Consider the following 22,228-nt stretch of genomic DNA (forward strand, 5'->3'; position numbering starts at 1 on the left):
TTAGAGTCACAGGGGGAACCCATCAATACGTTCGTCCAACCATTTTTTGGGTCTGAAGACTCAGGTTATAGAAAAAAATCTATATTCTGCCCAAACTATAACAGAGGGCCATCCATAACAACGTTCGAAAGGTTGGTAGAACGAGATTTGAAACTTCTGTCTCAAGGCTTTTCTTGTTCCAATGTCATGTCTGGGAATCTAACTTACTCTGAAATACAACAAATTGAAGAAATTAAGAATAATCCCAATATTATGATCAGACATGCGGATAAAGGGGGAGCCCTAGTAATTTTATCCACAGATCAATACAAAAGAGAAGCACTTAGACAGTTAGGGGATGATACTTATTATCAGTCTCTCAAGAAGGACCCTACAAAATTATACTCTTCTGAATTAACCGAATTATTATCCTTTGGTAGTATTCTTAATGTTATTAGTACTAAGGAGTGTGAATTTCTGAACTGTCCACATCCCGTGATTCCGGTATTCCACCATCTCCCAAAGATCCATAAATCGCTAGTCGACCCTCCTGGACGACCAATAGTGGCGAGCATTGGATCTTTGGGAGATGGGTTATCGCGGTATGTGGACAAGTTCTTACAACCCCTGGTCCTCCTACTCCCCTCCTACCTAAGAGATTCATCGGATCTCATTTTCAAGGTACAAGACATCAAATGGCAAACGGAATACAGGTGGGTCACATTAGATGTGACCTCCCTGTATTCTATTATTGATCACAATCACGGACTTAAAGCTATTCGACACTTTTTGGATCTTTCAACTTTATCTGTTTCACTTTGCACTTTTCTACAAGAATCAATATTTTTCTTATTAACACACAATTATTTTATGTTTGATTCACTTTTTTATTTACAAAAATTAGGCACTGCAATGGGCACGAGTTTTGCACCTTCGTACGCAAATTTATTTATGGGTTTTTGGGAGTCACAATTCATTTATCACGCTGACAACTCTTTTCGTCAAAATATCATCTTTTTTAAGAGATATATTGACGATCTGATCATAATTTGGGATGGTGATGAAAACACTTTAAATTCCTTTATACACTATTTAAACACTAATGATTACAATATTAAATTCACTTTTCAGCACAACATTAACTATATTAATTATTTGGATTTAACCCTTTACATTGATAATGAGATGAATATTCAAACCGATGTTTTCCGGAAGGAGAATTCAAGGAATATGCTTCTCAGTGCACGGAGCTGCCATCCCCGTTCGCTGATAAGGAATATACCGGGATCTCAATTCATGAGACTTAAAAGATTGTGTTCTAATAACGATCTTTTCCTTTCAAGATCTAAGGAAATGTTTGACAGATTTGTGACCAGGGGTTACTCTACCAAAGATTTGGAGGTGGCCTTCATGAGAGCTGATTCTATGGTTAGAAAGGATCTTATACAACGAACTGTTTCAAGAATAAAAAAAAACCTAAACAATTGAAAAATGTGGCAACCAATAACACACAGAGTCCTTTCTTTGTAACTACTTTTAGTTCACAGTCATCATTAATTTCTAAAATTATACAAAAACATTGGCACACACTTTTATTAGACGAGGACATTGGTTCTTCATTGTCTAGTGGCCCAAGATTTACCTTTCGTAAGGCAAAGACCTTGGCCGCTCATCTTTCTCCCAGTCTTTTTGACTCAAAGACTAGAAGTCCCAGAATTACAACCATACCCAAGGGATTTTACAGCTGCGCAAATTGTACTATGTGTCAGTATGCATTACCTGCAAAGTTTATTACACACTCAAAAGGGAAAAAGAAGTTTTACATCAAAAACTTCTTAAACTGTAACACATCTTATGTTGTTTACGTACTCTCATGTGCATGTGGCCACAGATATGTGGGCCGCACGATTAGAGCATTGAGACTTCGTATAGCTGAACATACACGTCTAATAAAAAAACAGGATTTGAACCATCCGGTATCCAGGCATTTCTCCCAATGCCCAATGGGGGGCATTGGTAATTTTTCCTTTTCAGCCATCGAATGTATACCCCATCATCCAAGAGGGGGCAATAGGGAGAACAGGCTAAACAAAAGAGAAATGTACTGGATATATATGCTCGATACTCTCCATCCATTTGGAATGAATTCAGACTGGGAATTAAAACACTTTCTCTTAGATTAATTATATATTTTTCATAATTGTTATACTTGATTGAGATTATTTTTTGTTCCTTATTTCATCTAACATGTGTAATGATTTCTCCATATAAACGAGTCATATTATATTATCCGGTTTATAAATATGATCATGATTTATATGTTTATTAATATCTGCTATATATTTTTCCATGATAGTTATTCATTACTTTTTAGTCATTTTTGCTTAACATCATGTTCTTGTTTTTAAATTCACATTGTTTTTTGTATATACACTGTCTATTAGTATAATTATGCCTGTTTGTTTCCTATCAGACTAGCTGAGGTTAATATATGTTATACATCTGAGTCACTACTTAACTATGATTGCTATCTGCTGTGTCTAGTTTAAGAATGGTCCAATCAGATGTTGTTTGTCTGTATATATATGTGTCTGGCATTGGAGACAAAATACTCTTTGAAAAAGTCCCTTCTAAGGGATGAAACGCGTCAGAGTGTTTGCATGATGCTCAGCCTTTTGAAATAAAGAACTTTTTATTCAACAACTACTTGTTTGGTTCACTGGGAAGTAGTGACCGTTTTTCCTTTTCTACCTCCTAATTAACATAGAAAGATATTCTGAACCCATATTTGCATATGAACAAAACTCAGATGACCTAGGATTACATGTATTTGAATAATAAATGTAAAGGTACACTTACCTAGTAAATGTCCATATATACTGTCATAGTGCTCCAGAATGCCAGTGACAAGAGCTGTATTTTCCTGGTCATTGAAGCGAGGATTACGTGGCTTCTCCACACGTTTCTTCCGAGCAGGTTTAGGGTCAGAGCTTGGCTGGTGCTGACTGGACTCTCCTTCTTCCAATGGAAGAGCCTCCAAAAGCTGGCCACCAGCAAGCACGCCACCACCAGACACCCCATCAGCAATTGCGCCACCAGCAGCACTCCCAGCACCAGCACTCCCACTCCTAGCACCAGCACTCCCACTCCTAGCACCAGCACTCCCACTCCTAGCACCAGCACTCCCAGCACCAGCACTCCCACTCCCAGCACCAGCACTCCCACTCCCAGCACCAGCACTCCCAGCACCAGCACTCCCACTCCCAGCACCAGCACTACCACTCTCAGCACCAGCACTCCCTCTCCCAGCAACAGCACTCCCACTCCCAGCAACAGCACTCCCACTCCCAGCAACAGCACTCACACTCCCAGCAACACCACTCGCAGCACCAGCACTCCCACTCCCAGCAACACCACTCGCACTCCCAGCAACATCACTCCCCTGAACAGTACGTTCACTCCGACGTGTACTCGCACGAGTAGCACTCCCACTCCCACCAGCATCACTCTTCCCACGCTTTGCGGGCATACTTACAGCACTCACAAAAAACAGACAAGAAATGTACAGCCAATCACACGAAACACTTCCACATATAAAACAAGACAAAGATGTAAACAAAACAACAATGGACAAAGCTCACCCAATACACAACAAGTCTCTCAGTCAATATGCAAATCTTCAATCACCAAGCTCTGTGCGTCTCTCTCTCTCTCACTCCCAACAACACAGAGAATGATTAGCAGTACACGTTGCCTTTAAATATGGCGCGCTATCCAATACATGCTTGTTTCACCTGATTCAGCAAGATTTGTGATTGGGCAACCTAACAGCACCCCGCCACGCACGCCGATACACCTGTGTGTGATCGGCTAATCATCGTGAGAGTGGGCGGATTTGTTTTCGCATTGATTTTGAATGTATTCGGCACTTACTGCATACGGAGAGGAAAAATCGCCAATAACATGACTAATCGGTAAGCTTGCCGATTTCACATAATCGTCGCTTACTGCATGAGGCCCTTAATGTGGTAAATTTCTATACCTTAGCTCTTTGAGTCTTGAAGCATTATTAATATTGTAATTAGGATTCTATTTATGCCTCAATATATTTCTGTTCTATGCCACACATTTCAATGTCTGTTTACTATATATTTACATATTTACACCTACATATGAAATTAGGATTCTTTATGCATTGACGGTGTTCATTGATATTTGGGTTATCAATTTATGTGTAGAATTTGAATGATATTTGCATATCTATTAGTGTTTTATTATTATTCTACTGTTTGATATATTTTCTATATATTTTTTGTATATATCATTTTCTACATAAGACCTCTTTTGGTCCAAAAGTTCTGAATCCGAGGACATGACCACCAGGTGTGTGCCCTATCTCCAATCAGGCCACAACCCCTCCAGCATAGTTCGGGTGTACCCGGGAAGATCGGACTCAGCTCACTAGAGTTAAGTACCATTGAAATAGAATTTGTAAATATTTTCTTTTGTTGTTGTGCAAATTGAAGTTTTGGCTGCTGATTCCCAGATATCCTCCCAGTCTTCTCTATCTATTTCGGCATTGAGATATTTTGCCCATTTTAACATATACAGTAGTTGCTTGTTTGGGTAGCAATTCAATTCCCTTGTATATTCCCGAAATCAGACTTTTCTTGTAGGTGCCTTTTTTGCAGTACACTTCAAATGTTGATAAGTTTAGAAACCTTGCTTTATTAGATATTGTCAAAAGAAAGTGTCTAATTTGAAGGAAGTTGAAATGCTGCAAGTCTTGTGTTTGGTATTTGTTTTTAAGATCCTGGAAAGACATGATCTCCCCCTTTTCAACCATGTCTTGATATTAAGATTTTAAACTGGGTTAAATGTTTATGAAAGCATCCAAGAGGAAACTCTGGGTTATTAAATATGGGAACTAGCTGGCATGGAAAGGAAGCTAAAGCAAATTTCCTCTTGTTTTTGGACCATATGTTCCACGTGCACCTCATCGACCCCAAGTCAAACCTTCCTGCTAGTGTCTCTCTGGCCCCTTGGGTCCATAGAGCCGCTGTGAGGGATAGAGGACTCGCATAATGCGCTTCAATTTCTAGCCAGCCATAGGATGCTGGATGGTTGTTCCATATTACTACTTGTTTTAGTTGGGTCACTTGAAAGTATTTAATAATATCCGGAACCCCCATGCCTCCTTTCACCCTGGGGGCCAACATTACCAATCTTGATACTCTGGGCCGTTTGTCTTTGAATTGGAGTATTCGGTTTTGAATATTTTTAAGCTCATGCAGGGGGATGTTTATTGGGAGGGTTTTGAAGTAGTATAGTCTAAGGAGGATGTTCATTTTGGTGGAGATAATTTTTCCCATCCACGATATCTGGAATTTATTCCATATCTGCAGGTCTTTTTTGATTTTATCAAAGAGGGGAGGGTAGTTATATTGATATAGGGAGTTGTAGGAGTTTGCAATTCTGATTCCTAGGTACTTAGTAGATGTGGAACTCCATTTATAATTAAAATTTGATTGTAGTAGCCTAAGTTCTGGAGTTTGGAGAGTTAAGTTTACGGCTTCTGATTTGTAATTGTCAATTTTGTAGCCGGAGACTGTTCCAAATTGATCTAATTTAGTCTGGAGGTTGGGAAGGGATATCAATGGAATAGCTAAGGTTAATATTCCATCATCCGCAACTAGGGAGATTTTATAATTTGTCCTCCCAATTGGGATTCCCTGTATGTTGACTTCATCCCTAATTATTGCAGCCAGGGGCTTAATCGTTAGTGCAAAGAGAAGCGGGGACAAGGGCAGCCCTGTCTGGTTCCATTATTAATCATGATTGGGTTCGAGTCTCCCCCTGGAAGCTTGACGAAAGCTGTAGGCATCTGATATAGTGGAATGTCGGCGCCAAATGTGACAATAATATATAGTCCAAACCATATAAGTGAAAGTCCAAATGTAGTCCTTAGATGATCAATGGATGTGCAGACGGACTGTGAATTCTCTCCAAGGTTTGGTGCAATATATGGATATAAAAGAAAATAAATTATAGTGCAGTATGTCAGTCAATGCAGACATAAAAACATATAACACTAACAACACAATACAGACATGACAGACATGAAAAACTAACAACAACACAAGCCAGACTAGAAAATAATAAAAAAAGCTATTTATTGACAACTATTGTAGGGTTCTGGAGTATGGCTAGCAGACATCAATCCGGGGGGGGGGGGGAGGTAAAATCATTGCCCTACTCACACGATAAAGGATAAAATCAGGCAGTAAGGCTGGAGACACTGAAAGTTTTCTCAAGATGACGACCGGAGCCCTCTCACTAGCGTTCCCACGTGAAGAAGATGCCGTGTGGAGCTGCACGGGTCACAGGAGCTGAAGCACATCCAAGTGGCTGTAGCATCACGTTCTGTCTTCCTCCCGATGCTGTTGTTCTCTCACGTATCTCGTCCCCCACACCTCAGACCGGATGGTTAGCTTCTACTTCCAGGAACCAAAAATTCACTCTAAAATCAAATCTTCCCGATGCGTTTCATGCGCATGCGCGCACTTCTTCAAGGGATGTCACTACCCCTGGATCTGGATGGTTTAAATACCCATAGTCCATACTTCTAATTGGCTAATGGCACAAATGGTGATATTAACCACATGTTTACCAGGGTTGGGGTAGCATACAAGAAAGCCTGGCTGACATACATATATACATAAAAAATGACAAACCTACACAACGTAAAACATTAAAAACATATAAAAACATTAAAAATTTACTAAAAATATAAATAAATAATGAGTGGAGGTCACAGGAAAGGAACAAAAAATTAATTTATAAAAAGGCCTTCAGTTCGAAATCTATATTTAACCCCCTCGGCGAGAGTGTTTTCAAATCATATATCCAGTATGCTTCACGCATACTGGCGTGATTGAGTCTACTCCCCCCTCGTGGGTTGGCCTGAACCTCCTCAATGGCCTGGCTCCGCAAACCTGTAGGGTTTTTATTGTGACATAGAAGAAAATGGTGAGAGACACTATGTGTGACCAGTCCCTTTTTTATATTGTAGACATGCTCATAGATACGCCTCTGAAAAGTTCTCCCTGTTCTGCCAATATACTGCAAGCCACAAGGGCATTGCAGCAGATAAATTACAAATGTTGAATGGCAGTTTATAAATGTTTTTATTGGGTAGCTCTTAGAGGTAACTATGGATGTAAACTGTCTAGCATTTATACTAAAGGAACAGGCCACACACTTAGCACAAGTAAAGAAACCCTTTAGACTCCCTATCTGTTTTTGTTTGTGCTGTTTAATGGGACTTTAATGTTTTACGTTGTGAAGGTTTGTCATTTTTTATGTATATATGTATGTCAGCCAGGCTTTCTTGTATGCTACCCCAACCCTGGTAAACATGTGGTTTATATCACCATTTGTGCCATTAGCCAATTAGAAGTATGGACAACAGGTATTTAAACCATCCAGATCCAGGGGTAGTGAAATCCCTTGAAGAAGTGCGCGCATGCGAATGAAATGCGTCAGGAAGATTTGATTTTAGAGTGAATTTTTGGTTCCTGGAAGTAGAAGCTAACCATCCGGTCTGAGGTGTGGGGGACGAGATATGTGAGAGAACAACAGCATCGGGAGGAAGACAGAACGTGACGCTACATCCGCTTGGAGGTGCTTCAGCTCCTGTGACCCATGCAGCTCCACACAGCATCTTCTTCACGTGGGGACGCTAGTGAGAGGGCTCCGGTCGCCATCTTGAGAAAACTTTCAGTGTCTCCAGCCTTACTGCCTGATTTTATCCTGTATCGTGTGAGTAGGGCAACAATTTTACCCCCCCCCCCCCCGGATTGATGTCTGCTAGCCATACTCCAGAACCCTACAATAGTTGTCAATAAATAGCTTTTTTTATTATTTTCTAGTCTGGCTTGTGTTGTTGTTAGTTTTTCATGTCTGTCATGTCTGTATTGTGTTGTTAGTGTTATATGTTTTATGTCTGCATTGACTGACATACTGCACTATAATTTATTTTCTTTTATTTCCATATATTGCACCAAACCTTGGAGAGAATTCACAGTCCGTCTGCACATCCATTGATCATCTAAGGACTACATTTGGACTTTCACTTATATGGTTTGGACTATATATTATTGTCACATTTGGCGCCGACATTTTTCTTTTTCTCCCATGCTTTCCAACTGACTGTACTGTCAGTATTTGTCTGGCTGCCTTTACTGTTATATTTCACACGTGTGTCCCACTAGGGGTATCATATAATTTTAGCGCTGTTTTTGCACCGTCTTTTTTTGCGTTTAGGCATCTGATATAGGGTTCTTACACCCTCCAGGAATGGGCCCTTAAATCCAAATGTCAACATTGTTTGGTCTACAAAAGCCCACTTTATTCTATCAAACGCTTTTTCAGTGTCTAGGCTCAATTGAATAGATTTTGTATCAGTCAGGTGCACATGGTCAATTATGTTTCTGATCGGACATCAGAGAATCAACCTCATCACTTTTAAGACCCAGGGAACTATGGTGATGATAGATCCACTATCACTTAAAGTTTCTATTATACTACACATTAGGTTTTGCGGTTTATTCAGCCGTGGCCGCTTTTATTTGAACACTTCTCGGTTATTTTCCGGGGACTTTTTCAGAATGCCACGCGCTTGACCGCGTTCATGCCACATTCATGCCGTAATCATGCCGCATTCATGCCGGCCGTCACCCACGCTTGATCTGTTTAATGATAATGGTTCAGATTTAATTGGGTGAAATTCTTCGCGTATCCGCCAGGTGGCAGATATTCATGAATTGTAATGAATTGTAATGTGTATACTACAGTACTGTACATGTGCTAAAGTAATATGTCGACTAGCAGGTGTTTAAAATATACCACAGTGGTCCAATGTGAATTGACCTTGGTACTGAAGAAGTTACAATACTATATCAATTTAGGCGTTTCATATTAAAAACTGAATGCACAGTGTCTGGTGTTCTACAGTATTGTTCAGAGTACCGAGATGAGTACACCGCCGCAGTACATGTTAAAAAAGCCCTACTTAACATACGCTTATTTAATATTGTCCGCAATTAATGCAGCAGATAAGATGGCCACAGTTGGTCAAATTGATCAATATTTTATCGAAAATTATGACTTTTACAAATTTTCAACAGAAGCTCGTGTGTGTAAGCGTGCAATAAGGAAAAAGTTATGTATCGATCCGTGTTTTTTTCGTATTGATCCCGCACCCGGAGTTAGGGGAGGGTATTGGTGTGTTGCGCCAGATTTTTCCAGTATCTTTCATCATGGAGACTTCAAAAGGCGAAAGGTCATGATAAAACCAACTAAGAATTGTCAGTCCCAGGCAAGCAATGCGCCAGCGCCAGCGCAGGACCGGCTTCCAATAACGGTCCGACCATCAGTGAAAATCTGGTGACCGGCAACCCTTGCTGTCTGTCCCCGACTGGATACCTGCAGCATGAGCAGGATTTCACGTACAGATACCAGCAAGCTTGCATGTACCAAAAAGATTTCCAGCTTCATCAGCTGTCAACTACAGGTGTAGCAGGCCCGCTGTCACCTGTCAACTACGTGTATAATCAAGAATACGGGACTGGTGGCAGTGACTCGGCACCAACCGATTGGCAAAGTCTATGGTGAGTACGGCTGCCGTATTTTATTCTTTTTTTGAAATATCAATATCAATGCAGTCAAGCGATTCTCTTGTAATCAATCGCTTTGTTTATGGTTATTTAGTTCTATTATTTTAGTCACAATTCGCGAAAATGTAGTCCAGCAATATCATTGAATGAGCAGCTTCTACAGTAGATACTGAACAATTGGTGGACAGCTAGGCACATGTGCTTACTGTATGTCTCATTGGGACCTTGTTGAAACGCATATGCTTGTCATCACATCTAGGCGCATGCGTGTATGTGAACAAGAGACGCCCCCCGAGAAAATTATTGTTGGGACTGACCGAGGGGACTGACTATGTGAACTTCTTTAGGGGACTGACTAATTTGAACCAACCATTACAGTAATATTTTTTTTTTCCTCAGAAAAGAAACTTTGTCATCAGGCGGAGAACCGCAAAAGGAGGGATTTCGATGAACAATGTCGCTTTTTGTAACAAAGCTTGCACATTGCTGAATCAGATTTAAAAATCCACGTACCGGAGGCAACAATCTAGTGGCAGTGTCATTTTTATGGATTAGGATAGAATAACTGTGAGCTTTATAGAAAACCTGAAACATTATGCTATTTTTTTCATACAGTATTCAATACTTTTTTACATACTGTACTGTATAATTAACCCCAAAAATAAAAAAGTATGCATTTATTCTACATGTATGTATGTTTATTCTATACCCATACAGTATGTATTTTTTTAATACTGTTTTTTTCTAATGCGCATACCTACAGTATACAGTACAGTACTGTACAGTATGCCTCATGGAACCTTGTTGAAATGCAAAATTCTTGTGTTTACTAGTGTACATTAATTAACCAACCATTACTTACTGTACAGTACTGTATGTTCTAGAAACACTGTATTTTGTTATTAAAGGAGACACAATGAAACAATTTAAAACAATCAACATTTTTTTATTTTTTATTTTTTATTGGAGTACAGTAAGTCAAAACATTCTCAGGTGTATGGTGTAAGTAAAAACATTTGTTTATTCATACAATTTAAAACAATCTGTAAGTCAAAAATGAATCAACCAATCACGCAGCGAATTCGATCCCCACCAGTCTATCCTTCCAGGGATGATGCCTTGTATGCTGCAAAATGCCATTTATGGAGTCTCTCACGATTAAATGATCTGTAGTGGAATGATAGCGCCGCAATTCCTCCACAATAGTCTTTCTTAAATTTACAGGAAGAGCCTTTTTGACGGGACTCCCTTTGTAATTAACATTGTGGGCCCACCCGCAATACAACTCGTAGCTCACGTGGTGCATGAAAATGTACATGGCATGTTTCTGGGCTATACCACCACTTGCAAACCTATACTTCTCCCTGAGTTGCTGGGGCAGGTCGCGCAAGATGATGTCGGGCACCGTCTCAATGCAAGCGTATGTGGGTGGGATTCTGGGAGCGGGTGTGCTTGTGGCAGCGGGCGAGGGTAGGTGGTCTGGGAGGATGCTTTCCTCCTGTCTTAGTCGCCTTGTCTGTGTTGTCTCCTGGCGTGGTCTTGATGGTGTTGTCATGCCATCCTCGTCAACGGTATACATGAACACATATTCTTCTGATGGAGGGGGTGCGCTTTGTGATGGAAGATTGAAGGTCCCATCCATCCCATCCATGCCACCCTCCTGCGTCGGACATACAGGGGCAGGAACTCCATCATCTACTGTATTTATCTATCTTCTCCAATGTGTTTCCCATTGTGATACAGCGTAATGGGCATGCATCAGGAAGGTAGTATGGTACAGTACTGTACTGTAGTATGGTAAGTACAGGCACAACAGTATTATACAGGTAAGTATGGCACATATTGTTTTATAGTATACAGTATGCATTTAACCTGTTACTGTTACAAAGTATTTTACAGTAGTTACTGTATACAGTAGTTATAATGTATAATGAGTTCCAGTATACCGTAGTTTGACAGTAGTAACTGCATAGTCCAATATGAAGTAGTTATACTTTACACAATGCCATTATATGCACTTAACTGCACTACATGTCTCTTTCCTTTTCAGAGAGATCTGCACTAAAAAAGGACGGGTGGGGGGAGGGGGGTATCATGTGTAAATGTTGTAAACTGTGTGTATAGTGTATCTACAGTCATGATTTACACAAAACAAACCCTCTCTCAATGAACTACAGAATGCAATGTGGCCATGACAAAGAAGAGAAAGACTGAACATTTGTATTACTGTTTTTATTATTATAAATTTGCATTATTCATGATTATTTGTATTTTTCATTCTTCCATGATTATCCACCGACCCTTAATTTTCAACAGTACAGTGTACAAAGAAGAAAAAGGGGCCTATGCAGTAAACTGCGAGAATGGCCATTTGCCAGACTTAGAACTCGCCATGTTTTTGGCGGATTCCCCTCGCAGTATGCAGGAAGGTGCGCATATCTGTGAGCGGAATCTGGCAGAGAGATGGCGAGCCCTGGCGAGAGGGGCTCCGCTGGTGAGATCTGTCAGCAGAGAGCGAGATCCGCCTCTATTTGCACAAATCTCGCCGGCAATTAAAAAATGTTTAAATAACAATTGGATTAATATTGTAGATGTGCAGGGAGTCTCAGGAGATGAACCGCGTTGGTTTTATGTCCGGGGACCCCCTGCTTCCCGAGATAAAGGCCCCGTTATGAGGTGCCGGTATCTCCTATGCATGGAGATAGCCCGATCACGTGACGCGGGACATTTCCATTCATAGAAGATACCGGCACCCCATAAGGGGGCCTATATCTCAGGAAGCAGGGGGTCCCCGGACATAAAACCAACACAGTTCATGTACGGAGACCCTCTGCACATGTACACTATGAATACAAATACTGTAATGCTGCTTCATTACCTTAGCGGCTTCCGTTAAGGCAATGAAGGGGTTAAGTCACAGTAGCATGTTTATTGGGGACAATTGCCCCCAATAAACATTGCAATACACAAAACAATCAGCCTCTGTGTCCCCAACAACCCTAAACCCCCCCTTCTATACATAACCCATAATTATTTTTTTAGGCACAGGAATGGTACTATAGGGTGGCGGTGGCCATCAGGTGTTCCCGCAGGGGTCCCCGCTTGCCTGCAGTATCAAGTCTGTGCCCCAAAAAAATAATTAAAAAACACATAAATACTTTAACATAAATACACCCCCCCCTACCAACCCCGTGAGGCATAACCACCATCACACCAACACACCGGGAGGCCTACCCTCCGTCCCTTGGGGACAATACCCCCTACCCCCAATACCCACATTCCAAACAATACACACACCCACAATAGACATAACAATTATTAATAAACTATACATAACCCACCCACACCATATAGCAAATACTCATACCATTTATTGAGTTTATTCTAAGTCCATAGGGCTGCATACAATATCTATGTACAAGCGCATTGTTTCTCTTGCCTTGATGTTTTTGCTCCAGTTTCGCAACATTGTTCAGTCTTGAACCCATAGGGTTAACCCCCTTTTTTTGTAGGACACCTGTCAGTCCGTCTCCGCCTCCTGGCTGGACCGGATGTCCTCTTTGGTTTTGTCTCCACCTATTATGGTTGGGGGATGAACCGATAGTGAGTATTTAAAGACTCACCGCCAGGATCATATTCCTATCCCTCCTCCCCCTGATGAAGCGTGGTGAACACGTGAAACGTGCGTCGAGAACGTAGGGTGTCACGGCAGTGACGTCACTGGAAGTGGCAGCATCCGATCACATCAGATTAGCAGGCTTGTGTCGTGTAGCGGCATTTCGATCCAGACTATCACTAAATGTCTATTGCTACAAGAGGGGACTCTGTTATGGCATAGAAGGTTTTGCTTTATCACACTGCCTTGATATCACTATTTGCAATAACTCCTATACATTCAGTGGTAACGTTCCCTATTTTATTCACATAAGAGAGCTAATTAGAGGTTGTAAATATTCTTACAGTAGGGGTTTCACGGCTGTATTTTATGGGATCTATTAGTTTCTCTACTGCCCGTGAATCCTTATTTCCATACACTACCACTAATATACACTGGCGACACACTTTATTCGAGCTCGGCTAGTCCCACGAATTCGGGAATACCCGGGTGTATTGAGGTTTGTGACTGTTTTCTGCCCGAGTGCATTGAGGTATTTTCTAAGCAGGGATTGAAGCATTTTATTCCCGCTGGCTGCAATACTGCACAGTATATATATATATACTGCATTACAATTCATGAATTTATGCCATCTGGTAGACACGCGAAGCATTGCAGCCTATTAAATCCTAATCATTATCATTTAACAGATCAGCCGCCCGTCAGCCAGGCATGAACCCAGGCTGGGAAGGCAAATGCAACGGGGCTTGTCAGAGGTGAGGAGCGGCGCATTCCAGGTATCTGCCAGGTACATACTGGGTATTTGCTCAAATAAAGTGTGTCGGTGCAGTAGATGTCTGTATTCACATTCTATACATCTATGATAATATCAATGCTCTACTGCTCCATGTTTATGGTTACAAAAGAGATTTTGTTATAACATAGAAGACTCTGTTACAATACTTTGCATACATATTGCTACTTGTATTAAAACCATATACATGCAGTGTCTCCTTCTCTCAGCTCACACATATGAGAGCTAATTAGAGGTGAGGAACACCCTTTCTCTAAAGGGTTTTAAGGCTGCAACTTTAGTATTTACAGAGTTATACTATTGCTTGTGATTACTCTATCCTCTAACACCATAACCAACATAGATATGGGCAGTTACAGTATGTAGGGTATTACCACTGCTCCTAGATACTATATTAGCCTATCTCTGAAGTCTTCTCTAATGCAAGCTAATTATTTGTTTGGATGTTAGGATATGAATAGTTGAAGAGACTAGTCAATCATACTTACCTTATTATCCCAACTATTCATATCGGCCACAACAATATGGGGATTTTTAATATTGCATCTGTGTTTTTAAAGGTCGATATAGACGTAATAAAATTTTATTGTTTTTGATTTCTGCGGTGATTCTTGAATACTTACCAGTTTGTGCAGCATTTCTGCAGGACCACTTACTGTGTCCATCAGCATATTATATATGATTTGAGTGCTGTGTATAGAGGGTTGCCTTTCTGATCAAATTCTTTCTTTGATCAACACTGTTAATATCATATATTAACCCTTTTAGCACCAGTCATTTACTTCCATTTGAGATATATACATATGGTGATTGCGGTTTCATTTACATATTCAGTAAGGGGACATAACATTGGCTCTTTTTATGCTTATTTATTTCAAAGTATTTATGTGTGTTTTACTTATATTTTGGGGGCACAGACTTGATACTGCAGCCAAGCGGGGGCCCCTGCGGGAAAACCCGAGGGCCTAAGTGTCATTGCTGTGCATGCCAAAACTGTTAGGGAACTTAAAGGGTTACTGGTGTATTATTTATTTATACATATATATATAGGGAACAAAAAGTGCGGGGGTATGAAGTAGCGCCAAATTGAAGTGTTGAAATATGTGAAAAATAAATTATATGTGTATTTGTGTGTAAACAAAATTTCTAAAAATCATAAATGTGTACACTAAAGAATTTAAATTAAAAAAATATATAAAATATAACATTATGTGCTCCTATTTAGTGAAATACAATTTAAGACAACACTTCGAAAAACATAAAATACAGGCAGAAAGAAAATAATATAAATTAAAAACCAGTCCTTGAATGGAAGTCCTTAAATTTGAAGAATAGTATTGGAATGAGGGGATCTCCGGCAGCTCTCAAATAGGATGAACCACATCCAGATGATACCTATTAGAAAAGAAAAAGAAGAGAGAGCGCACGCCCCATAGCGTAATACAGTACATTTATTTGGGAAAGGGGGAAGGGGAGGGGGGAGTAGAAAATCCACTCACAAGGGTAAGTTATAATCAAGCAGTGTGTGATATATCACCGCCAACACTGGTCACTCAGCTTCCAGACCCTGCAGTCCAACTCTCACTTGAAGCTGCTGGTAGATGTTCTCTGGTGCAGGAGTAGAAAAGCTCCTTAAAATCAATGGTGCAGTCTTTGAGTTATCTCAAAATGTTTGCAGTCCAAAATGTGTATCAGCGCTCGATGCGGCCCGTCATGCGCTTGCGTGATGACGCAGTTCCGTTCCCTGACGCATTTCGTCACGTGCTGTGACTTTCTCAAAGGTTGCTGGTAATTCATGCCCTCGCTAAGGATTTATAACAGCTAGTTGCTAGGTAACTCGGTCACACTACTGTTCACAAAAGGGGCCTGTATCTCGGGGAGCAGGGGGTCCCCGGACCTGAAACCAAAACGTTTCTGCTCCGGAGACCCTCTGCACATGTACAGTATAAATAAATACATATATAAATAAACACTCGTTCTTTACCTTAGCGGCTATGCGCTATGGTAAAGAAGCAGCATTTCTGTATTTTTAATAATATTGTACAGTGAGCAGGGGGTTCCCTGAGCCAGAAATCTAAACTAAGGGGACCCCCTGCTCCTGCTCAATATTATTAAAAATACAGAAATGCTGCTTCATTACCATAGCGTATAGCCGCTAAGGCAATGAAGGGGTTAACCCACCGTGCCCGCTTTATTGTGGGTAGCAGGGGTGGGTGAAGGGGGTATTTGGCCCTTGGTGTGAGTTTAGGACTTGCGGGGGGGTTGCGGGAGCACTTAACCCCTTCACGACCGTAGCAGTTAATACCGCTACGGTCATGAAGGGGTTAACCACTCCTGCGACCCCCCCCCCCCCGCAAGCCCAAAACAACCACCGTTGGGGCTAATACCCCCTTCACCCACCCCCGCTACCCACAATAAAAAATAATCACACACAGCATCCCCGCAATACATAAATAAATAAATAAATAAATACAAATAAATACATTTGAAATACATTTTTATTCCTAGTGTAGATGTGCAGGGGGTCTCGGGAGCTGAACCGCGTTGGTTTCAGGACCGGGGAACCCCTGCCCCCCAAGATACAGACCCCTTTATGAGGTGCCGGTATCCCTCTGCGTTAAAGGCCCCGATCACGTGACTGCGGCCTGTTAAACCAAGCAGAGGGATACCGACACCCCCAAAAGGGGCCTGTATCTCGGGGGGCAGGGGGTCCCCGGACCTGAAACCAAAACGTTTCTGCTCCGGAGACCCTCTGCAAATGTACAGTATGAATAAAACACATATATAAATAAACACTCGTTCTTTACCTTAGCGGCTATGCGCTATGGTAAAGAAGCAGCATTTCTGTATTTTTAATAATATTGTACAGTGAGCAGGGGGTTCCCTGAGCCAGAAATTAATATTCAGGGGACCCCCTGCTCCTGCTCAATATTATTAAAAATACAGAAATGCTGCTTCAATACCATAGCGTAGAGCCGCTAAGGTAAAGAAGGGGTTAAGGCATGATAACCAATAAATACATTCAATACACTACCCACTACCCATGGCAACCTCCACTGCTGTTGCTGTAAAACAGAGAAAAAAATTAACACTTTCAAAGTATTGTCCCCTAACCCCTTAATCACCATAGCGGTTATTAACCGCTACAGTCATGAAGGGGTTAACCCACCCTCACCCACCACTCGGGATGCCTACATACCCTCCCAAACTAACCCCCCCCGTGAGGCCTAACCACCCTCACCCAGTACCCACATGGGAGGCCTACCCACATACCAATGGGGAAACACCGCCCCCCCCCCCCACCCCCAGTACCCACAATAAAAACAGTACAGTGACCCACAACAAACAGCATTCTATTTATTAAATACATTACCCACCCCCTGTGCCCCCCATAAATACATGATTTATTCTTTTACATACAGGGTTCATAACGCAGCCCCACGCGAGTCCCCGGTGGGCTGGCGGGGCACCTGGACAGACCTACAGTTTACCAGCAGCCCTTTTTACACAGGTTCTGGAGGCCTGCTGGTGGATCCCGCCAGCACCATGGCCCCCAGGTGGTATCCTTGGGTCACCGTGGGCCACAATTGTGTCCCCACGGTAGGCCCAAGGATGTCTGGGAGCACCGGGTCAGACCCACAGGTGTCTGCGGGGCCTCGGGTGGTTCCCATGGGGGTCTGGGGAACTCACGGGTGCTCACTACGGGTCCGCGGTGCCCCCACAGAAGTGGGACCACACATCATCATCCCCGCACCTACGGGTCGGCGGTGCCCCCACAGAAGTGGGACCACACATCATCATCCCCGCAGACTACGGGTAGGCGGTGCCCCTACAGAAGTGGGACCACACATCGTTATCCCCGCATGTGTCACCCGTGGAACCACCAGCCTGATACCCTTGGGATACCTGAGGATACCCACAGGTGGTTTCCAGAGGTCCCACGCAGAACCACGGAACCAACCCTGAATGTAAAAAAAAATAAACCTGGCCTATACATTCAATACATGCACCCCCCCCCCCAACACCTACAGTACAAAAATGTGCAAAATAACTATTATCCAGATATGGATAATAGATTATGTGCCCATTATTAAAAACATTGACTAGCATATTCAAATTAATAAAGTACTACTGACCTCATCAATACGAAATGTCCATCGCCAGCACCTTCCTTCTCTTGCCCACACAAGACATAGCCAATACCAAGCCAATACATTGCAAGTACATTCAGATATCAATTAACCCCTTAAACACCTTATCGGATAATAACCGCAAAGGTAATTAAGGGGTTAAGCCACATTGGCCCGATACCCACCCTTCACCCATGAATTTGTACTGTGGCTTCATCATGCAACTATATATATATATACTGTATATATATACAGAGAGACAGAGAGAAAGATAGAGAGAGAGAGAGAGAGAGAGAGAGAGAGAGAGAGAGATACAGTATATATATATATATATATACACACGTTATATACACACCCATGATAAACCAATATACAGTACAAATAAATGTAGAAGGGTTATCAAAACCATATTGTCCTACAACCAAACACTTCTCCATACATACACACTAAATTAAAATCAATTTCCTTTAATATTCATAACTGATCTCTCAATCTAAATCATCACTAAACCTCTGAAAAGCCATTTAAACAACTTACATTCCAATATAAATGATGCCTAAATATCTATGCACCATATACATTCTGCAAATTAATCAACCAAGTAAACAAAAATCAATTAGCAATCATTATTTACATCCCTAAACAATTCACACTACATCCCGAACAATGAAACCATTAACAAATTCACGCCTAGAGCAGAACAATTAAGCCTTTGAAAAAATATAAGTACCGACAAAAATACAACCTTTACAACCAAGCCTATCCCTGACTTTCCTCAAACACACAACAGAATACCAAGGAATACATCTATCTAATTTTAAAATACTTTAAACTCACAATAAAGCATAGCAGCATACACAAAATAATTTAAACCACATCTAATCCAGCTTTTAAAACATCATCATTTCTTACCCTGAATGTATACTGTATATCTCTCTAGACATATATACATACATACATACAGTGGCAAGAAATGATATACCACAAAAAAAAAAAATACACATGTTAAAAAACCTTTTGAAAAAATTAACAAGTTAAATAAAATACATTTCTTTAGTTAACTTACCATTACTTGCCCCCACCGATTCCCGTTGCGCAGCTTACTCACGAACCAATCCACGAACAGGAACCCATAAAATAATAAACCAGAAAAAAAATAAACTTTAAACTAAAAATCCAAAACAATCCACGGGTCTTCTATTTGTAATCCATCTTCATCTGTGTTCTTCTTTCTTCTATCTCCTTCCAGCAGGGCAGGGTGGGGGACTTCTTTCCATCTTCGGCCACGCCCTGGTCTTCCTTCTTTCCCGGAGGTCCTTCCTCCGCGGGGCCTGGCTTCAAAATGAGACGACATAGGCTTTTAAAGGCCTATGACGTCACATTTTGCGTCATGGTTCCCACGGTCCTGATTGGGCCGTGAAAACCATGTGTTTTGGCCGACAAAAATTAAAATGATGACGTCATCTTAAAGGCAATAAAAGCACAGCCAATCAGAATGGCTTTGCTTCAAATGCCTTTAAGGTGACGTCATTAAAAGACACATGGCCGTGCACACATGGTACTAGAGCCAATCAGAGCGTGGGAACTTTATCCCTACTCTGATTGGCTCTGGTATACCATGTGTCAGGGGCTTGGGGGAGAAAGGATGTGACGTCACTGAAAACCTGTCACATGGTACGGTAGCCAATCAGAGTGTGGGAACTTTATCCCTACTCTGATGGGTGGGTCTGACCCTGTGGGTCTGACCCGGGGCTCCCAGACATCCTTGGGCCTATCGTGGGGACCCAATTGTGGCCCACGGTGACCCAAGGAGACCACCTGGGGGCCATGGTGCTGGCGGGATCCACCAGCAGGCCTCCAGAACCTGTGTAAAAAGGGCTGCTGGTAAACTGTAGGTCTGTCCAGGTGCCCCGCCAGCCCACCGGGGACTCGCGTGGGGCTGCGTTATGAACCCTGTATGTAAAAGAATAAATCATGTATTTATGGGGGGGCACAGGGGGTGGGTAATGTATTTAATAAATAGAATGCTGTTTATTGTGGGTCACTGTACTGTTTTTATTGTGGGTACTGGGGGTGGGGGGGGGTTTCCCCATCGGTATGTTGGTAGGCCTCCCATGTGGGTACTGGGTGAGGGTGGTTAGGCCTCTCGGGGGGGGGGTTAGTGTGGGAGGGTATGTAGGCATCCCGAGTGGTGGGTGAGGGTGGGTTAACCCCTTCATGACTGTAGCGGTTAATAACCGCTATGGTGATTAAGGGGTTAGGGGACATTACTTTGAAAGTGTTAATTTTTTTCTCTGTTTTACAGCAGCAGCAGTGGAGGTTGCCATGGGTAGTGGGTAGTGTATTGAATGTATTTATTGGTTATCATGCCTTAACCCCTTCATTACCTTAGCGGCTATACGCTATGGTAATGAAGCAGCATTTCTGTATTTTTAATAATATTGAGCAGGAGCAGGGGGTCCCCTGAGTATTAATTTCTGGCTCAGGGAACCCCCTGCTCACTGTACAATATTATTAAAAATACAGAAATGCTGCTTCTTTACCATAGCACATAGCCGCTAAGGTAAAGAATGATTCTTTAATGATGTGTGTGTTTTATTCAGTGTAGATGTGCAGAGGGTCTCCGGAGCAGAAATATTTTGGTTTCAGGTCCGGGGACCCCCTGCCCCCCGAGATACAGGCCCCTTTTGGGGGTGCCGGTGTCCCTCTGCTTGGTTTAACAGGCCGCGGTCACGTGATCGGGGCCTTAACGCAGAGGTATACCGGCACCTCATAAAGGGGTCTGTATCTCGGGGAGCAGGGGGTCCCCCGACCTGAAACCAACGCAGTTCAGCTCCCGAGACCCCCTGCACATCTACACTAGGAATAAAAATGTATTTCAAATGTATTAATTTGTATTTATTTATTTATTTATTTATTTATTTAGATTTATTTAGATTTATTTATGTATTGCGGGGATGCTGTGTGTGATTTTTTTTTATTGTGGGTAGCGGGGGTGGGTGTGGTTATTTACACGGGATCCCCCTCCCCACATTTACATACAGTACACTGCACTCAGAAACACAGGCCAGGGAGATTTAATACACAATAGGGGGAGGTTTTTTTACATAGATTGCAAGGAAGCTTAACGCACACAATAGGGGGATAGGGGGAGGGGGTTTTACATAGATTAGAGAGAAGGCAGGTAGGTTTAAAAGAGAGAATAGGGGAAGGGTTTTTTACATAGATTACAGTGAAGGCAGGGAGGTTTAACACAGACATTAAAAATATGTATTGAATGTATTAATTGTTTATTATGCCTTAACCCCTTCATTACCTTAGCGGCTATACGCTATGGTAATGAAGCAGCATTTCTGTACTTTTAATAATATTGAGCAGGAGCAGGGGGCCCCCTGAGTTTATATTTCTGGCTCAGGGAACCCCCTGCTCACTGTACAATATTATTAAAAATACAGAAATGCTGCTTCTTTACCATAGCGCATAGCCGCTAAGGTAAAGAACGAGTGTTTATTTATATATGTGTTTTATTCATACTGTACATGTGCAGAGGGTCTCCGGAGCAGAAACGTTTTGGTTTCAGGTCCGGGGACCCCCTGCCCCCCGAGATACAGGCCCCTTTTGGGGGTGTCGGTATCCCTCTGCTTGGTTTAACAGGCCGCGGTCACGTGATCGGGGCCTTTAACGCAGAGGGATACCGGCACCTCATAAAGGGGTCTGTATCTCGGGGGCAGGGGGTCCCCGGTCCTGAAACCAACGTGGTTCAGCTCCCGAGACCCCCTGCACATCTACACTAGGAATAAAAATGTATTTCAAATGTATTTATTTGTATTTATTTATTTATTTATGTATTGCTGGGATGCTGTGTGTGATTATTTTTTATTGTGGGTAGTGGGGGTGGGTGAAGGGGGTATTAGCCCCAACGGTGGTTGTTTTGGGCTTGCGGGGGGGGGGTCGCGGGAGTGGTTAACCCCTTCATGACCGTAGCGGTATTAACTGCTACGGTTGTGAAGGGGTTAAGTGCACCCGCAACCCC

This window comes from Ascaphus truei, chromosome 1 (genome assembly GCF_040206685.1).
Source record: "Ascaphus truei isolate aAscTru1 chromosome 1, aAscTru1.hap1, whole genome shotgun sequence".
NCBI lineage: Eukaryota > Metazoa > Chordata > Amphibia > Anura > Ascaphidae > Ascaphus > Ascaphus truei.